The sequence below is a fragment of the Apostichopus japonicus genome, chromosome 20 (genome assembly GCF_037975245.1).
Source record: "Apostichopus japonicus isolate 1M-3 chromosome 20, ASM3797524v1, whole genome shotgun sequence".
Lineage (NCBI taxonomy): Eukaryota > Metazoa > Echinodermata > Holothuroidea > Aspidochirotida > Stichopodidae > Apostichopus > Apostichopus japonicus.
In genome coordinates, this window is record NC_092580.1 from 20125491 (window position 1) to 20147686 (window position 22196).

Below are 22196 nucleotides of genomic sequence, written 5' to 3' on the forward strand. Positions count from 1 at the left end.
CCAGGCGGGCCATCTTTCAGTGCTGTACATTCTGAGTAGTACACTTAGTTACACTATAGAGTAACCCAACAATCTTTGGGAGATTTGGATTCATCATTGGCAAGAACCTTGCCCTTTGACAATGATTTTATTTTTACAAATTAAGTCAATGGGACTTAATTCTCCAATGAGTGTACTGTATGCGAGGGAAATCACAATGTAAAATCCCATTGACTCTGTACGGAGGACTAACAATAAACATGTGGAAGTGCCCAGCTGAAGTTAAAATATAAGAGCTCTAAATTACTACAATATACAAAAAACATTAACAAGTTGTAACCACTTTATTCCGAGTTTGTGCAATGAAAATCCATAAGGTAACGACACAAGACCCCTTTTATGCAGCAAATCAAATCCACAAACATTTTGGCAAAAACTTTTTGCCGAACTGGAACTGCCCAGTTTGTTAGACTTCACTGTGCCATGCACTAACACCGATAGGATAGTATTAGGTATGTTAACACAAAAACATGATAAAGAAAAATGTTTGTGTCAGAATACAAAAAATATTGTATAAACACCTAAATTATATCATGAGGCATTTTCTACATGCCATCAGTCATAATTTGCTAAATATACTAAAATTTAAGGAGTTTGGAAAGCTTGTTGTCATTTGCTGTCATGATGTCTTGCAAAATATTTCACTGGACCGTACATAAAACTAACTAAAACTGCATTTCCTTCCACTGCCGAGAGCCTTCCTTTTAAGTGAAAAACTGTATCTGTCAACTGTAGCATGTACATTTTATTAGAAATGTAGTTCAACTTTTAGGTGAGGTAATTAAATGTGGAAATGTGTGAACTTGTTTTTTGTTTGTCAGTCTTTGACAAGGAGGGTGGCAGGGGAGATGGAGGGGGTGGGGGAAGCAAATGTTGACTAATTGCTTAGTTAACCTTGCTTCCAAAGATTCAGTGAATATATTGCTCCAATTATTGTTTCCTCATGCACCAAAGTTGGTTGTATATACTATACTGTTTCTCACATATTAAACATGATGTATATTCCATGACATGCTCTTAGACTTAGTGTGATTACGAGTCCATGAAAGTTTCATGAAATGTCCTAATTGGTTGCTCGTACACATTGGCTCAGATTTCATACCCAATGTTTGGCAATTCCAAATTTTGTTTTCTTTTCAGTATAAAGTTTTGTATCAACAAGTATGTGTAATGTGCAAGGAAAAGGTACTAAGACTCCAAATAAAAAGCTTTTTTTTTCAGCGTCAGACTACACGGAGTGACAAATTTACCGTAACTGTTTATATTTAGGTTTCTTTTTTAGCATACGTTAAGAACAGCCGATAATACATACATGGTTAAAAGTCTTTTTAAATTATTCCCAGGTGTATAGGTATATACTGTATAGAGCTAACAGGTCAAGAGCTTGTGGCTTCATTTGCAATTCCACCCACATAGTGCAATTTGAGCCTTCCACTTTTACAAAAGAGAAATGTTTCTCTCACTCTTTACATTTCCAGCTATCAAATTACAGACAGATAAAGATAGCTAGGTCTGTACTGCCAGTGCATTGTGTGCAAATCACATGTATGAGACAAGATCAGATATTAACAGATTACAAGTTTGTGGATTTGTCTGTATGGTACAAATGTTTTGCAGTGAGGTGATGTAAAATGGAGCATTTGTCATTTACTGTAAGTCGTTGCAAAGAATTAGTCTTAACGTCCTCCTCCCCCCTCTTCTCGCCTCTCATCCCTCTCCCTCCGTCCACCTTGTCCAAATATACTTACTCCTCATCCCACAAACAAATAAACGAATTGACTTGGCTGGCTTATGTAATGTATGTATTTGCAACCCAGAATAATATTTGTATCAAATGCAAAACTTATAATCCTCCCCCCTTCCTCAGAAGGAGTAAATAACACCTTCCTGTGCCCCCTCCTCCATCTTCTCCAGCTCCCACCTAAAATCTCTAACCATCATCTTTAAATTTTGTAAGTAAAAGTAAGTGTGACATGCATATGCATATAATGTTTATTATCTTCAGACAAGAGAGATGACTGACCTCCATATCATGCTTACAAGAATTTGATTAATTAGGAATGCCCCCTAATATCATCCTTTACTGCACCCCCTCCCCCTTATTTAAGTTAATTGAGAAATGGCCGGTGTTAAGTTCCAGCTGAATAGAATTGAAAAGTCAGGTTATATAACAGTATGACATCATGCATAATTTTACATTACAACAGGGGTTTTGTTAGTACAAATACATGTGTGAGTTTGGTAAAAGCTTATCTCCCTTCAGCATTTATTAATGGCTGTTTTATAGTGATAAGTCTTCATAAACAGACCAGGCAGCAACTGATTAATCAGCTTAACAGTGCTGTTTTGTTTCATTCATCCAAAACAGATGAAACAATTATGTGAGCCATAGCTTAACTGCAGACTATAGGCTAACACTGCTGTTTTTTTTTTGTATTTGTTTAATGCAAAACAGATGTACATGTAGGACATACTTTACTGCAGATTATTAATTAAAAATGTATTTTATTCATCCAAAACAGATGATGAAAAGTGAGAAATAGTTTAACTGCAGACTAATAACACTGTTGGGTTTTTTCCTACCATTTTATGTAAAAATATGTACCCAAAAATGTGAACAAGTGAGCAGTAGTTTAAATGCAGACTAAGTGAACACTGTTGTTTTTTTTTATTCATCCAAAACAGATGAAACAAGTAAATAGTTTAACTAAAGACACGATTAATATAACACATCTGTTCTATATGTTACTCATTCAAAACAAATGAAACAGGTGGGTATAATGGTAATTCTGTATTATAATAATAAAAATAGTGATAATATTTGTATTAATCATAATAATTAGAATATTATGTTATTCAGTGCTGTTTTATTTTAAGCATCAAAGGCAGCTGAAACTAAGTAATAGTGGTACTGTTGAAATGCCTAAAAACAACTGTTTTTGTTTTCATTTTATTCAACAAAGATTAGAAAGAGAAAAGTTCACTATAGCTACACTGCAGAACAAGTTAAGTGTGGAAAGTTCCAGCACAGCTAAGAGAGATCGTATCAAAGCATTGAACATCTGACATATTTTATAAGGCTGATAGGCTATCCATATGATCGTACGATCCTTTGCTTTTTCGATTCAGTATTAATTAGAACGTGACCCTTGTGACCTTTTCCATCCAGGTCCACTGGTTATCATTTATAAGACGATAACAGCACCATATCAGTCATCAAGCTAACCGACTTTCAAAAAGTTTGACATTTGCTTTGTGATACGTATATCGTCACTGCATAGCAGACCGTGAAATTATGCCATCTATTTACTGTGACATTTACTATGTTTGGATTCTTAGAAGTTGCTATTTTTTTTACCCTTTATTGACTCCATATTCGGAATAATTAGTTGTGGTTGCCACATTTTAATCAGTGTTTTCGAACTGTTACAAACCTTTGGAGATTCTACATCTTTCCTGTTTTGTTTCTCTGACTGATGACCCCTCCCTTCCCCCACCCCCCCCCCCCCACCACCTCCCACAGACCTCAGAAGTACACTTCATTCTGTCACCCCCACACAAAAAATCTTTAGAACAACCTTGCATGTAGACCTAATAACAGACCTAATTTAAAGATTAAATATGCCTTGTTCAGACCCCCGCACCCCTACATGAAATCAGATTTGGCGACCCCAGGGCAATTACTTTCCCTTGTTTTTTTGTTCTTCGCTGGGAAGCAAAGGAACTTATGCAGTTAGGTTGGCAATTGTGTGTGTTTGTGCATCTGCATTTGTAACACTTACTTGGGTCTGTGAAAACCCAACAAAGGAGTAATGGATGGTGGTCATACTTGCTATGTAGATGTATTATAGTGAGAAGCCTTGCCCTTTTGTTTGTGACCTTATGAATATTCATGAAGTTATGGGATAAATGTTAAGAGGTTTACATTGCAATAACTCTGCAACCTTTTGTCGGATTGTAGCCAAACTTGGTATACAGTTGTTGGTTAATAGCTGGTACATGCAGGCCTATTTTTGGGGGACCATCTGAGCCCACAAATTTCAGGCCCATTTTTGGGATCATCTGGGCCCACATTTTTGGTGTTTCAATTTTTCGGTGACTAATATATTTTTGAGCCACGTTGTTTGGGCCAAAACTTTTGGGACCATTTAGGTGCAGAATTTTGTCGGGCCAAATTTTGTGGGGACTGGCCAAAATTTTAAAATTGCAGTAACTCCACAACCTTAAATCAGATTATAACCAAACGTGGAATACAGTTATTGGTTAATAGCTGGTAAATGTGGGCATAAATATTATGATATTGGGTGATGACATACAAGACTTGAATATATTCTAATAGGCAAGGAACCATAGGGCTCGTTGAGCTCTTGTTAAATCATGGTTTCACAGCTGGCTATATAGTCATGCTGATGAACTACAATGTTATGGGATTTTTTTGTATTGTGAAGTCTGAAACATTTATCAAGTGGAAAATCAAGTGGAAAGAGACTAGTGTTGTCAAGGTTACTGGATTTAACAACCTAGCAGCAATCAGGCAACCGATTTTGTTCATCTTTTGAAATATAACAGTTCACTGGGACAAAATTGCTATTGATTTGTTGTTATTCTCGGTGTAATGATGTCAATAATATACACAATTGGAGGGAAAAGAGTTGCTGGTTTATAGGTAAACTATTAAAAGCTATTTATTTTTCTGATTTTCCAACGACAGTATATTCTGTTTTTCGACCGTTCCATCCACATCATCTTTAAATACATAATATCCTTGACTGTTAGTAACAGCTACAGAACCTGACTTTGGAGCACCATGTTATCTGCATAAAGAGACTATGGTTTTATTATACTTGTTGAAGTTTTCAATTTGCATGACTTTCTAGCATATATCTAGTGGCAGTGCAGATATGGTCAGCCTTTATCAGCTAGCCATGTTTTTAGAACTTGTTGAAAAAAAAATATGGATAGTTAGCTATATATTAATCTTTGCAAAAAGATCAATCGTCTTTTGGTTCTGAGTACCAATGATGTAATATTTGGCTAGGGTATCAGTTATAATATTCTCAATTTTTATCCAAACAATGTTACTTTATGTTAATTTTAAAATATATATCCTTTTCTATTTTTTTTTGTAGTTATTCAGCTTGTGCTCTATGTCCATAAAATTTGTTTATGTGAACTTCATAAAAACCTTTGAATAAAATATCGAAAAGATAAAACATGAAGAAAAAAAATTGGAAAGTATATGAAGCCATTGAAAAAGAGGAAAATATATGATTCTTATTTTGTTTCAGCCTATTTAGTAAAAAGTCTGTATCACACACAGTTCTAACATAGTAGCCTGCAGCCCTGTACTCATGTAACTGTCCTAAAGAATTTGTACTCATGCTCATACATCTACCTGGGAGCCATGGTAACATTTTCACATGTAACTGAAAAATGAAATAACGAACTGAACAAAGATACAGCTGCGCTGTCCATTCCGATAATTCTTCATCGCTCTTGAAAATGCAACGCTATGTTAAACTTCCCGGGAAACCAGGAAGGAAAAAAGATTATTGTGTAATACCAATATGTGTATATGGTGAACAGATGTCACTTAATTTGATGGCTGTCTGTCAGATATCAGAGTGCTCTAAGCTCAGAGAAGAGGCTCCTTTGAATTTGACTTGATCGTACTTTAAAGTAGAAACAAAGTGAACCGTTCACATCGTATGTCAAATTAGAGCTCAGCTTTTGATGAACAGTTCCCCTTGCAAGATAGATATATTAGAGAATAAAAATATTAATCCACTTGGAGATATACATGGCTTAGATGAAACTGGCTTAATACTTATATTGTTTTCAATAACAATGATTAATTGCTCATGGTGAAACTATGAAGAGGAATTAGTTAAGTCAGTGAAAGTCAAACAGATTTCGTCATGATAGTGACAATCACACAAAACGGCAACCCCATCCATACCATGCTACCTCTGAAATGAACAAGAGATTTCTTTATTTTTTGGTTTTTGTTTGTTTATGTATTTAGAGTGGATTGGGGTATGGTGGGGTACAGTGGAGGTAGATGGTCATCACATTCAGCATCTCTGTCAAATAATGTAAATTTTGGTGGTTTTGACATTTGCTTCTCCTTTAAGTCTAGAAAAGAAGAGCCTCTGATAAAGTGCCTGGAAAATCCTTTGGCAATTTTCAGCATCCTGCAATTTAGAGGCCATGGATTCACAATGTTCTTTTCAAAACAAATAGTCTAATGACTATATTCACAGTTCAGATCTCAAATTGTGCAGTGCAAATAATGTAAACTCTGCTTCCTTCGTAAACTACATTTCAGATCTCCCTATATGAATGCTCCAATAAGTCTGGTAAGGGTAGAGGCATTTGGTTAGGTAACTAAGCCACTATCATTCAGGTTTGGGTATGAAAGTCATCAGTATAGCTTATAGCTCCTCTAACTTTAGGATGCTAACATTTGCAAGGTTTTGAAAAGTTCTTTCCTGCAGAGGTACTGCCTGATTTTCCATATCATTCCCGGTAACCGAGGAATTGTTATAGACAGGGAAGAAGTTTTCCATTGGGCTAAATATGCCGTCACCCATTCCCCCTCCCCTTCCTCCTAATTTAGAGGCTTTCAAAATTAGGAGGTAATAATATAAGAAGAAAAGAAAGAACTGTCATACCTATTAAAAAAAAAGATAATTTAAAAAAAACAGGGAAGGAATATAATTTCACCAGATATCTTTAACATGTTTAACATGTTTGTTGTTGCCTCATCAGTTTATTTTCCTAATGATAAGGTGTAGCAGATTATACATTGAAAGATATGTTAGCTATTGATTGAATAAATTGTTTTTGATGGACCATTTATTATTAAGCATGCACTATATAGATACATATCAACTGTTCTCCTAGGCTATAGTGTAAACACATGCAGCACAGGCTGTCTTGGTTACCTTTACAGTCATTTGAGGGCCCCAAAGTTTATCTCTGTCCCAGGGCCTCCAAAAAGGTCGATTTGGTTCTGCAATGAGACAGTAAGATGTCTAAGAGAGGGAAAATGCTTTCTGATTTGTGCTGAAATGTTTGTTCAACCTTTGAAAATGAGTTACCAGGATTTTGCCTCTGTCGCCAACTGGGTGTAAAAGACTGTGAACTTGAAGAGGGAGGGGAGGGGGGGGGGATAATTTGCAATACCTTTTAAGATATTATTTGCAGACCTACAGTATTTTCATACTTTGTAATATTTTGTTTAGTATCCACAGATGGGAGTCTATCTTGCCACTCTATATATATTACTTGGTCTGGTTGTCTAGACATGATTTCAGCATATGCCTCACTATAGCATTGTGTCATATAATCACTCTACTTCTTCCATTGTTCTTGTCGAATTATTGTTGTTTTATTAAATTGTTGGTTGTTTGGTCTTTCATGTGAGATATAAAATTTAACCAGTATGGCAAAGGTGTCAGTGCATGAAATATATAAATTAATTAAAGTTTGAAAGGATTGCAGTGTGAAGCAAAAAGACGTATGCCTGATGGTTAGAAGTAGACCACAAAGTGTTCAGCTTGTCTCACAAGAACAATTAACTTTTAGAGCAAGATTCTCTCGAAGCTATGTATATATCGTTGATTTTTTTTTTTTTTTTTTTTTCAAAACCAGCAAAATGCTTCGATGTACAGTAATATTAGCATATATAAGTATAATAATTTTATGAGTCAATTTGAAATTTGTCACTTGCATTTCTGCGGTTGTAAATTATGGATAACTTTTATGAATTTATCAATCAGTATCCAATATGAAATATTGGTTAACATAACATGTAGACAGTTTCCATCTTTAGTAGAGGTTTGAATTATACTTATATTAAAACTTAATTATAGTTTTAAGATCTTTTAAATAAATTTTGATGGTTTCTATGTAGTCCACATGCAGGAACTGTTGCACAATCATCTGTGTGGCAATGTCATGTGTACTTTTATAGTTATCACCAATGGTGTTTGATAGAGACAGCTGCCATGTTAATAGTTGCTAAGTAACATGAGTAAAGTGAACTTAGCATATAACAGCTGGTTTTAAAACTCATTGTTTTGGGGGCCAGGCCACAAATGGAACCTCATAACCCATATGTACTACTAGGCTTCATTGACTCATAGTAATTAGGTAATGCTGATACTGATGGGTGGGTAATTCGTAATCCTCTGAGGACAATTGTAAACAATATGCCATTTGTCATTTGAGAATAACTTGATTGACATTATAGTCAGCCGTGTTTAATTAAACTGTGACATTTAGTGAGCATCTTAATTTGTCTCTTGTAATGATTCTTGGGCATGGCCTTTTACACTAGATGCAGAGACACTGTATTAGTCAAGCCATGTCGATGCCTAAGATTATTGGATATTTATCCAGACGGCTAGATTCGTTCATTGCAGTAGAACGAAAAACGTATGATTCTGTAGCGTATGTAGTCTATGCGCTTCCCAACATGAAAGAAGACCCTGGGTCAGATGAGACGATTTCTCCATAAATCATATAAAGGCAGGGATTAAGTGAAGAGTAACGTGTACCAAATACTGAGATGGTAAATTTTGTAGCAGTTTATACTAGGTACAAATCAGTTATTTCATATCCAATGTTAATCATTTTTTCATTGTTGTTTTTTCATATTTTCATCATTTTTCATTTCTAATTGCTGGCCCCTATACAAATAAACAATATACTACGGTACTTCCATGCATTATCTTATTCAAGTTGCCTTAATTTTCAATTAATTAAATTTGCAAAACCTCTGTAAAGCAAAGTCGTTAAGTAATATCAAATGGACATCTGTTACAAATTTGTAAGAGATTTCCCCTTTGGATAATCTGATATATTTGGTCCGATGATAATGGACAATCTGATATATTTGGTCCGATGATAATGGTCAAAGCAAACAAGGCTTCATCTTTGGTATGCTATCGTTTTTGCTGTATGTTTGTTCTCTGCTATAAGCCACTATCTCCAACAGCTGTTGCATGCCTGATCCAATGACAGCTCTTGTAAATGGTTGATGGCTGTTACTTAAAGGGGGTACCTTCACTTTGATTTAATAGTTTTATGATAAAACAATGAGATAATGTTGATGTTTCATTTTCACTGTCAGACCCTTTAAAATGAAGATGTTCTATAGGATATGTTAGACAGATGGTTTGTGGACAATGAAGTTTATGTTACATCTGAAGATAAAGTTGTAATTGTTTAATTGAATAAGCACTTGTTTAAGCCTGAATCTGTTAATAAAATATGACAAGCGTGTCTCACATGTAAATTTGGCAAAATCTAAGAGAGTTGTCAAGTAGTTGCTATTTACCCTAATCTATTAATTAGAGAAAAGAGAGATATATAATAGAAAATACCTGTATAGTAATGTAATCATTTTCAGTTAGTGGCAGAATACTTCCAGTGCCTGCGTTACAATTATTCATTAACATTCTGTGGCACTGCTTCATAGTTCCTTCTAGTTGACTCGCCAAATAACTCCTTTGGCTACCCACTGCGTCATTATGTGAGTGAGAAATAGGAATTAGTAGCTGTGAAGGTGACCATCATATTTCAGGAAATCTGGGGGGCACATGATGATGTTGTTGACCCCTGAGGTTGACATCAAGGGACAGTGTCTACACGGTATGCTTTAAGTGATTTAGGGGGGAAAGTGAGGTCATATTAGTATCTTAGTGCTATGTTTTAGGAATGATTGTCAATTTTGCCTAAGTTTCTGTAATGTTTCTGCCAGGTACAACCAATTTGTCCAGGTAAAATCAATTGTCCAAGTATAATCAATATGTCCAGGTACAATCCATTTGTCCAGGTATAATCAATTTGTCCCTGGTACAATCAATTTGTCCATTGCCACTTTAGATTGACAAAATCTAGTTGGAATCTAGTTCCCTGGAATGGTTTGCTTAATGATCCTTTAACAGTAGATAAGATCCAGGGATACTATTAACCTGGCTAGGAATATGATACATGAAATCAAAGGACTATCCCTGGAGATCTGGGGCATCTGCGTGGACACCGGCTCACTCATAGCGTTGTAATGCTAATGATGCATTTAGCTGAATTAGTAAATCGTAGTTTTAAATTACTGAATCTTGTGAGGAGTACAGTCCACACTGTGCATGATCTTCAGTTATATAAGCACACCGGTTGCTTTAAGCACAAACTTTGATATGAAATATACTTGTTATCATACCTTGCCAAAAACATTCTGTTGAAGATGTTGAAGATGTTAATGGGATGGGAATAAATAATCCATAAAATTGCTTGTACATAGCATTGATCTAACTGCTGTCATTTACATAGAAACAGAAGTCTTTTAAAAACAAATAACACAAGTAAGCAAAGATTCACAGCACTTTAGTACAGCCCATTTAAACACCTGCCCTAACGGCAGGTAATTGATGACGGTTGAAGAAAAGAAATCGCTCGCAAGGTCTTTAATATTCTAGCCTACTCTGTAAGATTTCATTGCCATCAACTTATAAAACAAGAAGTTTTAAAATGAATCTGTGTGCTCAAGCAGCAGAATAACCTAATTCAAACAAAGTTGTATTTTAATGCATATTTTAATTATATAGGGGGAGAGATAGGGATATAGATATATATATGCATGCATTTCAAAGATGAGTCACTTAATATTTAGTTCAGCCTCCAAAGGATCGAAGCTATAATGGGAATGGAAATAGTGTATTAATAATGTCAATTTCAGAAGTCAAACCAATATTGGTTGTAATAGTGTAATGTCTTACAGTAATAATCATTCAGTCAGTACATGAACTGTAACATTTTGTTACAAAATGTTTGAAATTAGAGAAAGTAAAAATGGGAAATCAGAGTGTGAATTGTTTATTCTTTTGGGCAATTTTTAGAAAAGAATTTAGGCCTAAAGCTGCTAGAAAATGACCATTGTGTTAACTGGAGTTATGTCTAACATGACAGATGCAAAGCTTTCAGAAAAGAAATCTGTCCACACTCATGGATCTAAATTTTTTCACTGTTTCATTTCCCTACACCTCAAAACAGTTGTACATGAATTGACACATTTTGTAAAACAAAGTGATTATTCATTGTACTAAATATATGTAAGAGGATTCCCGTACGATAAATTACACAATGCCGTTATGATTTGTTGAACTTTATTTGATTTTTACATTTTTTTCCGCTTGATTTTTTCGCCATATCTTGTTAAAGTTTCTTTCATTATATTTCTAAGAGTTGCAACTGTTACATATCTCCAAGATCTATGATATGATATTGAAGTGATTTTTATTGTGAATTATGGATTTTATATTTTAGTACATTAGCCTTTCGAGGATGAACAACATTGAAAAAGACCAGCTGTCATCGCTATGGAAATGAGCTATCAAGCTATAGTCATTTCACTTAATAAGACGTCTTCGTTCGTTAATGTTCAACCTGTCTCATCCAGGGATTTAATCAGGCATTTTATTGCTGGAGCACATAAATACTGTTTGCATATATGTCATTAATCAATGTTGTAGAAATATTTATGTTATGCTTCCTTTAGAAGTTCTCTGTCGCATCAACCTATTTGAGTCCCCCTTTACAAACGTCCTTTTTATTCGGAGTAGGAAGATCGGATGGTTTTCAGTAATTATTCAGCTTTCATTAAAGGTCAAGAATACTCTCGGAGAGGAAATCCAGGGTCATCGCTTCCTCCGACAGTGATACATGTGCACCGAGAATTTGGAGGGAAGTGGGGAAAAATTACTGGAAAATTGCGACGAATCTCCAGCTCCTCCTTTGAACAGACTGACGTCCTTAAAACAATTCATTTTCAGTGGCCTTGAGTAAAAGTATATGGAGTCTTTTATTCTTCTTTAATTTTAGACAGAGAAACAAAATTTCATATTTCAAGTCTTGATATTGTAAATTACCCAGGGAGTTGAATTAGCTATTTCAATTAATGCAGATTCTTCAACATTTTGTCCTGTTCATCATTGATATTTACATGACATTTTGTAAAAAAAAAACATTTGATGTTTCTTATGGGAATTAGGTAAATTAGAAAAGCCATTAAAAACATCTTGAAATGTGCTTCACCAGTGTAGTACACCATACCTTCTCTTGGCCAATTAACACAAGCTATTTCATTGGTTGGAATCCTCTATGCTACCATACTGCCGGTTTTTTTTTGTAACTTTCCAATCAACGTAAATTCTTCTTTCCAATTTGCAGTCATTCAAAATGTACCTGTAATTAATTCTCACTGCGCTGAATATCATTAAATTAGCCCAGTTTTTCTTGTCCTAAGTGTCCAGTGTATATGACAACACTAAAAATAAAATAAAGGTATTATGAAGAAAGTAAGGCCTTTTGAGCAGACGATATTTTGTAAAAGATTATACATCTCTGTTGAGTTTGAAGCAGGTTGAATTTGTAAGTTGACAGGCCCCCTATGTATATAGCTGCGAGGGACGGATGTGATTCTGAGTGACTCGTAGTAATTAACATTGTTGCTATGGCTTTCCTGGGAACTGCCGCCGCCGTGCGGTGATTGTCATGCACACATTGTTCATCCGATTTGTTGTCGTTTGGAATATTCGAAAGGGTACAAAGAGGTTTTGCACCATTTTTAACTAACACCTGTTGCATATATAGTGCAAAAAAAGAGCTGTGACAATACACGCAAACAGTACTGCTCTATCAGCAGAAGTTTACATCTTAAGTCTAAAATAATTGGAACATTTCTACCATATTTTATATTTTTTGCTTCCCTCCAGTATCAAACAGGCTATATTTGCTTCCATTCGAACTGAAGGTGTTCATTATTATTATTATATTTGACATACTGACTTGAAGAAAGGAATTTAGTTTGTTGATGGTAAATAATATGATGTCTATAAATATTGGCCGAAGGCTCATGCCAGTTCCTCAAATAGTCTATTGAGAAATATACTTTAGGAAACTCTGACACAGGCTGTACTAAATAACTTAGCATCATATTCTGTGACATTTGACAAAGCTGCTAAGCCCACAGGACATTAATGTTGGGATGTATATGTTTACATTATTCATCAAAATCTGTGTGAGATAATGATACCTTTTCTTCACAGGATGTTAATATGAGTATGTATATATGTTACATAATATATGAACAAATTATATGAGTGCATAATAATGTGATAATACTTATTCACTGCAGGACATATAATGTTCCCATGTTGTGTTAATACATTACAATTCAGGTGTGACATAATGATAACTATCGACATGTATCTAAACGATAGCAGTACATTTAATATTCTAATGGTTATATAGTTAACCACATGGTGTAAATATTTGTAATGTAATGTGCATTATGTGACACAGTGTATGTGACATCATGATACTGACTGTATATCCATGGGAACAACAGGAGATTGGTTTAGTTACAAAGAATAGGTTCGTATGTGATAAACCTTTAGCAACTGTTAGAATCCCGTCGTGCTGACGGTATGGTACTGGTAGTTGTATTAGAGCTGTAATTCAGTAATCAGGCAGGCCTGTTAGTCATGATTCTGCAGTAACTATGGTCTTCAAGCAATGAACATGTGTGTGCGCTATCATGTATAAGTATAAGATGATGCATGATAGTGCTGATTGCTTAAGAACTAAATATATAGCAAAATCATGGTAAACTGCTAAGAAAGTCAGCATAAATGGTGATCATAATTTCAACAGGAAACTGATAGTTACATTGTAGTACAAGCTGAGCAGACATTTTTTCCCATCAACCAATCAGGTTTTGACTAAGTGCACAAATTGCACTGCTAGTATGGCCATCCACATGCCAGAAAGGGGCATTGGGGAGGGAGTTTGGTCAGGGCTAGATGAGCTACTTAATATGTGGGACATTTTAGGCAACTTAATGGCATAATTAGGACAAAATTCACAATTAGACTTTCCATTTTTCTCAATTTCTTCGATCGCCACCACCAAGTGAAAGAGCTGTCATATTACATCACTGCAGCTAAATTTCTCTCAATATTTGTCAGTGTTCGCTATATGTCAAAACATTGGCATACATGAAGATATTCATTGACCTGGTTTGAATCATGAAATGAATTACTTTTTCAGCCTATGTGGTTGCTTTCCTTTTTCTCCCCCCCCCCCCCCATTTTTAATCATTTTTAGTTCAAAGTAAGGTTCATCAGAGGTTATAGTACCAATTAACATGTTTTGTTTCCCCTGAATTATATGTTTTTTTTTTTTTTTACTTGGAACACATGCATAAATCAAACTAACAATTTGCTAATGGAATAATTATCTTACAGTGAAATTTAAGACAAACAGTTCAAAGTAACTCATTTCGACATAATTCAAGTGTACATTGTCTGAAAATGAATTAAAAATGAATGAATGAATCTTGTATTGTCAAGAGGCTTCAAAGATGATCCAGAGGAATGATTTTCAAAATTCAGATGTCAAAACCGACGAATAAAAAGCTAGGAAATATATAAAGCTTTGAAATCTTTTCAACACGGAAATAAAGTTAAGGCATAAGTAAGGAATATTGAGGAGTATGTAAAGTAAACTAAATGATTTGTTTTTATTTAGCAGAAATCAGCTACTCATCATTATTTCAATCAATTTTAAAGGTATGTTGTATGGACCACAAATATGCTAGATATTCAAATATGGTCACCTTTGGTCAAAATTCTTAAACTGTATTTATTACAACCTTTGAGGAAATTTTCCTCACTGGGACATTCAGTCATCTTGTGTGTTCATGTCTGAGAACAATTTGGAGAGTAAAGACCTACAGGAAAGTACTTTTTGAAAACTTCTGTTAATTATAGCGTGCTATAATTTGGAGCCTATACTGACTACCTTTAAAGTTACTATAACTAGCTCTTGTAATGTTCTTAATCAGGATATTATGTTTGCATGTATGTGGGTGTGTGGATGCGTGTTTGATCAACTAGTAGTGCTTTTAAGAATCTTTCAACAGAAGTTGACCATTAATTCTCTGAATAGAAAGTAAAATGCATTTTGCCATTTTGAAGTATTATGAGCTATTAACAGAATTAAACTGACTGATTTCGAAAAAGTGTTGGAATTATTTCAAACATATACAAAAGAATTTGCAAAATTTGTGATTGTTTTTAAAGCCTGCATATCCTCTTGAACTTGCTTTGATAGAGTAAACAGCTGTCAACGTAACAGTGACATAACATCTTGGGTACAGATATCTCATATTATATATTAACTAATTAAGTAATTAACTAACTATGTAATAATTTTTAATTAGCCTTCATTTAGTGCAAATCTGATACAATAGATCAAGATCTCAAAGCTAGATCAAGAAGAAATTTCATTGTGCACAAAAACTTGTTGGGAATATTGCCAACCTGTCCTCCACACTTGCAGACTCTTGTATATCAAATTTATTCTCCTTTTGTGGTGAAAACAAAATCAATATAAAGCAGGAAAACAAAGAGGAAAAATAAACCACACCCATCCAACCTTGTGGTAAACATATGAAAGTGAGATATACATTAATGAGCTATTCTGATCAATATATCTCCTTAGTTATATAAAGAAACCAAGATTATATAAATACTTGAAAATGGCACGTTGAATTTTCATCTGTTTCACAGAAACAACATATTAACAAATACTTGTTAGCTTGCCTTTTCACTGATCCATCAAAACGAGCAATTTAAGTACATCTTTATATTTATTAATGAAATAATGCTCTGTCATGATATTGGTAGCTATGGCAACATGAGTAAAATCTCTCCTTTGCTTGCCTGAGTTTTAAGACGTTCAGATCTATTAACCCGAGTGCTGGATTCAGAATTTGATTTACAATGACATGGCATTTTTTTCTCCTTTCTATACCTGTGTGTTTCATAACCTGTAGCGCAGTACAATAGACATGCATTGTGGGTTAAAAATTTCATTTTATGTGGAAAGGCTTGTTAATTGTGAGAGAATGGAGATAATAAACATAAAACTCCAGTTTTGATTTCAGACTTTTTGGGCCTCAGCTTAGCTCTCAACTCCCTTACCTTGCTGCCTACTTTAATTACGGTTAATGTTGATTCATTTTGCATAGCAGATTTTTTTGTTGGTATAATTGTTACAAAAGCTGGTATAGCAATTTATCTACTGCTGTGTATACTGAATCATGATCTGACATATGATAAAGCACTACAGCATTACAGGACTGTCATCATTTCATTACTTTTTTTTCAGAATTATTTACAGGAACAGAATCCGCGAACTACATATCTGAAGGAGGGGTTAATAAAAACAAATTTATGTATAGAGTTTCCTCGTGTACCTCTTTCTCAATCTACAACAGAACTTAACATTAGCACATTAGCAACGTGATGTTTTCAGTTCTCCAGTCAATATGTCTCTTGCAAAGAAAGGGACATCCCCATTCATTTTTTTTCTTGACACATTTTCCCTAGAGCTCGTCTTTCCACTGTAAGTAAAGAGCTGACTTGTTGAAGGCTTGTTAAAATGTCCATCTCTTGCATATACCGCTACCTAATTTTATGTGAATTATGCTGTTGGAATGCCAAGTGTGGGGTTTGTTTGTATGTTTTTTAATGGAGGATGTCATCCCTAATATCTCTGATCTGATTGGCTACCACCTACAAACTTAAAAAAAAAGGGCAGATTAATCATCTCGGGAGATAAGCATTTCATCAGCAGCCAATGTCTAGTGACCTTGTAAAATATAAGCTGCTTATCAGCTCCAAAGAAAACAACAAAGCATTTGAAAACAGTTTCTTAAAAGCTTCTCCTGGGTATTCACATTCTAATCAAGTCATCCACATGAGATAAGCATTTGATCTGCCAGTTTTTATGCTCGGCAACCATCTGAAGCATGACCATTAGTGGCAGCCTAAGCTGTTAGGATAAAACTTAAAGGAACATATAATGATTTATACTCTTTTTTCATTATATGTCACATCAACATGCAGTTCCTACGATGATTGATTACGTTTATTCAGTCTAATTCTGTCTCCTTCAGCATTCTGATTGGTCAGTTGTTTGCCTATTGATCTCACCTGAAACATGACTGCTTAAAGGCACTGCCTAAGCTGTTAGGATGAAAGAGTGTATAAATGTCAACTAAACAGTATGTCCTAAACTCAGTCAAGTCAGTCAATCCTTAAACATTTTACCATAAAATTACTTTAAATTCCTGTTATGCACATACAATTGATCTGGCAGTTTTCCATCCGAAAATGATTAGCAGACCAACAGCAATCATTCTAATGGCTGCTTGGCTTAATATATCAATTAAATGATGTTAATATTATAAACATTTGTAGTTATTTATAGTATGTGGAAGCTGTATACCTTTACTGAAGAGGAATTTGACCATTGCGTTAATTGTCTGTATGTTGTGTCATCATGCATTGTATTTCCCAGATGTTGCATGGCAAACTTTACGCAATTAAGTCTCCTCATTTTCATTTCCTCTTCGTTTGCATTTAGATATTAGTTTCCAGATTTATACTAAGATTTCAAATTTAAATGATCGATTTCAGATTTGGCTTTTACTGATTAATTGTTAATTAGAGTACAATTAATGAGCACATTCAGGTATAAAGACTTCTTTGCAGATAAAATTTCTTGCAAATTGTCAATTTGGAAATTTGAAGGAAAAAAAGTTGAAACTTTTCTTGATGTATTGTATTTCAAATATGCATTTACTCATTTTCCTAATGAGCTGCATTTTTATTGTCATGTATTGTTATGAAAATACAATCATAAAATTGGCAAAAAATTTGCAGAAAGGAATTAAATTACTAAAAATATACAGTTGTATTACTTCATTGGCATGCCAAAAGTCAGTGTCATTTTCTGGCTGCAGTGTTCACTTCTATCGTCACTGTAGTGTTTTGTTAATAATAATTGTTATGAAGTGATCAGTGTGTCATCTTAAGCCCAGATTTTTTTTATAGATAAGTGAAAAATCCTCCATCCATGCAACCATCAGTTACAAAAATTCAAACTATAAAGTTTTCATTTCAAGCAGAAACTAAAGGTGTGACATACCCTAAATATGCAAATAAGATGTCTGTTGTTTTGTAGTGAAAATGTGCTAGATTTAATTAGAAGAAATAATTAGCTTTTTCTCCCCAATTCCCAATAATTTATTTGCGCTCGGCTCAGACATCTAGATATAAAGTCACGGTTTGCTTGGTCTTAATTACTGAAATTTCTGATTAGGAAATTTTGTTGTGGTCGTTTCCGTGGTCATGGTCCTGATTATGTGGGGTCTCAAGGGCTTGTATTAATGTTTCAAAAAGATCACACTGTTATCTGGCGTGATTGTTGGAAAGGGTAGCAACCTATTGCGAAGTCAAAAGTATATTGTATGCTACTGTTCATAAATTTTGCTTCCACTGTCGATAGAGCAAAGCAACAAAACTAAGGGACATGTGATATTCCCAACGTGCAACTTGTTGTTTTTTTACATGTACTGTCTGTCCTTTACTATATTCTAACTTGCACTTCAGTTCAACTATTTTTTTGATGATTTATGATATAACGTAACTATTTCTTCTCTGTTCTATCTTCTTGCTATATATATGCATCTACTTTGATTCGCTTAGACTTCAAGACCATTACAAAATTTTACAACCAATTTTCCATCTCTTTCTGTTGAAGGGGAACTAAAGTGTGGAAAGTGTGAACGAATGAAAATGTAGTTGAGATGACGGTTTGTTAAAAGTATGGAGATTTTTGCTTGGAAATGATGTTTAAAAAAATTGCAATGTGGATTGCGGAATGACTCAATCATGCACAAGTGTCAAATGGATGAACTTACAGTATTGAATAGCAATAAGAACAAACTAAGAAAAAAAAGATTAGCCTAATCTGTTGAATGGAATCGCCGTACAGTCTGCTCAAGACAGATCATCCGTCCCAGTGTGTCAACTGTAGACATGAAAATGGAAGTTTGAAGTTTATTAAAAAGCCGGTATAAATATATATAAACCACATATTTATTAATAGGAATATAAAACAATATCATTAAACAGAAGGTATAGAGAAACATTACTGAAGTAGAAAATAAATACAGAAAAACCTAAAGAAATATTTTAAATATATAATATATATTTTAATCTAATAAAGCTTGCAATTGTTGTTGCATGTGATCTTGTATTTTTAATGACTAAATATTCTCCTCACTAAGAGAGGTTTCTATTAAATGATCACGTGACAAAAGTAAATCCTGACCCTTTAAATGGTTGAACTTTCAGCCATCTATCACTGTCCGTCCGATAGCATATATAATGTCGATGAACACTCGCCGATATTACGAGGATCACAGGCCGTAATTGCTTCTTACAATTACGTGGATAGAAGATCGATAGAGTGGAGTATTATAACCTGACGCCCAGCAGGTTACTCAATCAGAAGACAGTGTATAATGACCTACTTTGTTCAGATTAAGTGACCTGGATGAGTTAGCCGCATTTTTACGTTACCATCGGCAAAGAGGCCTTAAACTGCCCGCTGCGCTCAGAGACTCGTATTAAAAAAAGGGGTCGAAACTCTGCAACTGTTCCAAAAACCGGGTTTGGAGATTTCGTGCCAAGTTTTTATGTCGTGCTATGCTCCACTAACCATTTTAATTGTTCTATGATTTATGACAATTAGCACAGGCCAAAAGTGCATGGTGGTTTTCTCTTTGGAGAGTTGGAGTGGGTGGGTGGGTGGGTGGGTGAGCTGGTTGGGTGGGTGGATGGTTAGAAGGAATGAAAATTAAGTGATCACTGATAGGTCTTCTTTCTTCCTACATGTGAAATGATCTTATACTTTTATATCACACTTCAACATATGAGATCGTGATAAGTGAATTAAACGCATAATAAAACCTGTGCTAATTCTCAATGATCTGTTTATTCACCAATTGTACATTTCTGCACAACCTAAAGGAAAGAGAACCTTCAAGGCTCTTTAGTGTAATTTGGTTATGATGATGCTGCTGGTTGTTTATGTCGTTGTTAGGTCACAATGTTCACATGATACATGTCAAAGGTTCCAATTCAGACTTGAGAAATACGTAAAGTACAATCTGGACTATCCTCATACACATTGGAACAGAGGTTTTCCGATAATATGAAAACCCTTCTGTGATATTCCATCTGTGAAACAGGCTACTTGTGGTTCAACTCATGTAGTGCATGTATTCTCAAGCACAAATCCGGATCTCGTTTTCGTTTTAATTTATACAAGTCAAAACAACAAATATATGACGACAATTAACAATCACCAAGCTAATGCTAAAACCACTGTATACTGTCCTGTAATGTTATTGCTTCAAAGCGCTCGTACTGACAGTATGAACAGTTCCTAACCTAAATTTATCTGGAACATAGAAACATGAACTGCTCATACAATTGTCAGTACAAGCTGGACATGAATGAAGGTGATTGTGGGCGAGTGGGGCGTACATGTGGGTGAGTGGGGCATATGTGGGCGAGTGGGACATGTGGGCGAGTGGGTGTAGTCATATAGTACCCTCACGTATGGAATGACTATCATGTGCCTACACATGTGCTGTTGAGATTATGAAATGACTTTATATTGTTATCATGCACATGGAATTCTACCTCTATAAAGTATATGCTGTTTCACTTCCACATAAAGTACCACGATCCTGATTACAATGGCGTCGTCATCCCTTCAACAAACATGTTGCAATGCGTAAAGCTCTAAACCAGGGTCATTAATAGTAAATTTCTATTAAAACTTAACGGAAGATAATTGGTTTTTGTAATATTGTCATCATGCAGTGTAAATTTTTTATCTACAAATCATTGCAAAATAGGTCTTTAGTAGTAAAATGCTGAAAGACACTTTCCAGAAGTACAAAGTACTATCATGTCAACTCTCTTTCAGACTTTCTTTCATTTTCATCAAATAAAGTCAGATTAATATTAATCATGAAAATTTTTTTTTTTATTAATTTTTTTATTGTTCCTTTCTTTTCATGATAATATCGATCTAATATATATATATGCCTTTGAGCATGATTCTTGAACTAAATGTGACAGTGAGTGATCTGTTTCAAGCATTCTATTTAATAATGGTTACTAACGTTCATTAATAGAGCCCATAAATCTAGTTGCCAACTGACCATATATGCTCCCTGCCTTCAGTGATTACCATCGAATCAAAGGAGCGCAATAATTTAACGCTTAGGTTATTGCTTTCTATCGTATTCATTTGTCCTAGAATATTGCCGATTTTACTGTGATTGTGAACTGTTACTATGGTTTCAAGGCCAGATGATGCAAACAATAGCATTGAATTTACAAACTTAAGTACTAGCACCTTTTGGAAGGCATTGTATTGTGTTAGTTTAGCTCATCAGCCTGAATGTGGAAAATTCAATCCGACGAGATGATTGAAGGTATCTTCAGTTGCATTATTAAAGGTAGTCAGTATAGGCCCCAAATAATACAGGTAGCATGCTATAATTGCTAGAAGTTTTCAAATAGTAATTTACTGGAGGTCTTTACTCTCCAAATTGTTCTCAGACATTAAGGAACAATCAGTATGGCTGAATGTCCCAGTGAGGAAAATTTCTTCGAAGGTTGTAATAAAACAGTTTGAGAATTTTTACCAAAGGTGACCATATTTGAATATCTAGCATATTTGGGGCCAATACAGCATACCTTTATCAATAGCTGGTAGAAAAGTAAGGAAGAAAACTAACTTTTTTTTTCAGGAGTGCAATATGTTGACAAAGATCTCATTCTTTACAGTTGCTAATTTTTTTTAAATTAAAATATATCTACTATGACTCAGCTAAAAAAAATTTTCTTTGTTTTTCAATGATTATTTTGGATGTGGGTTGATGTCGCTGACAACGCTAGCTGAATTGTTCCCCTGAATGCTGGTTACATCTCATTACACAAATATTGACTCATCGTGGGACAGGTGTTTTTCAAACTACGTGACTCGTTAGCATAGAGTTAATACATAAATGGGATGCTTGTAATACCTGCTCCATCCCGTGGATCCTATTTTAAAGTTTTGTGCTTCAAGTGAAAGTTTCAAGTGAAGTTTTTGTGTGGGTTTTTCTTGGCACATTTTCTACACTACTCGTTAGTAAAATCCCAGAGCGAGCAATG

General features: G+C 34.7%; 1 protein-coding gene across 1 annotated transcript in view; it reads left to right on the forward strand.

The window, feature by feature from the left end:
- Window positions 1-22196, forward strand: part of LOC139960829 (calcium/calmodulin-dependent protein kinase type 1-like) — a 127039-nt gene that overhangs the window by 96593 nt on the left and 8250 nt on the right. The window lies entirely within an intron of this gene.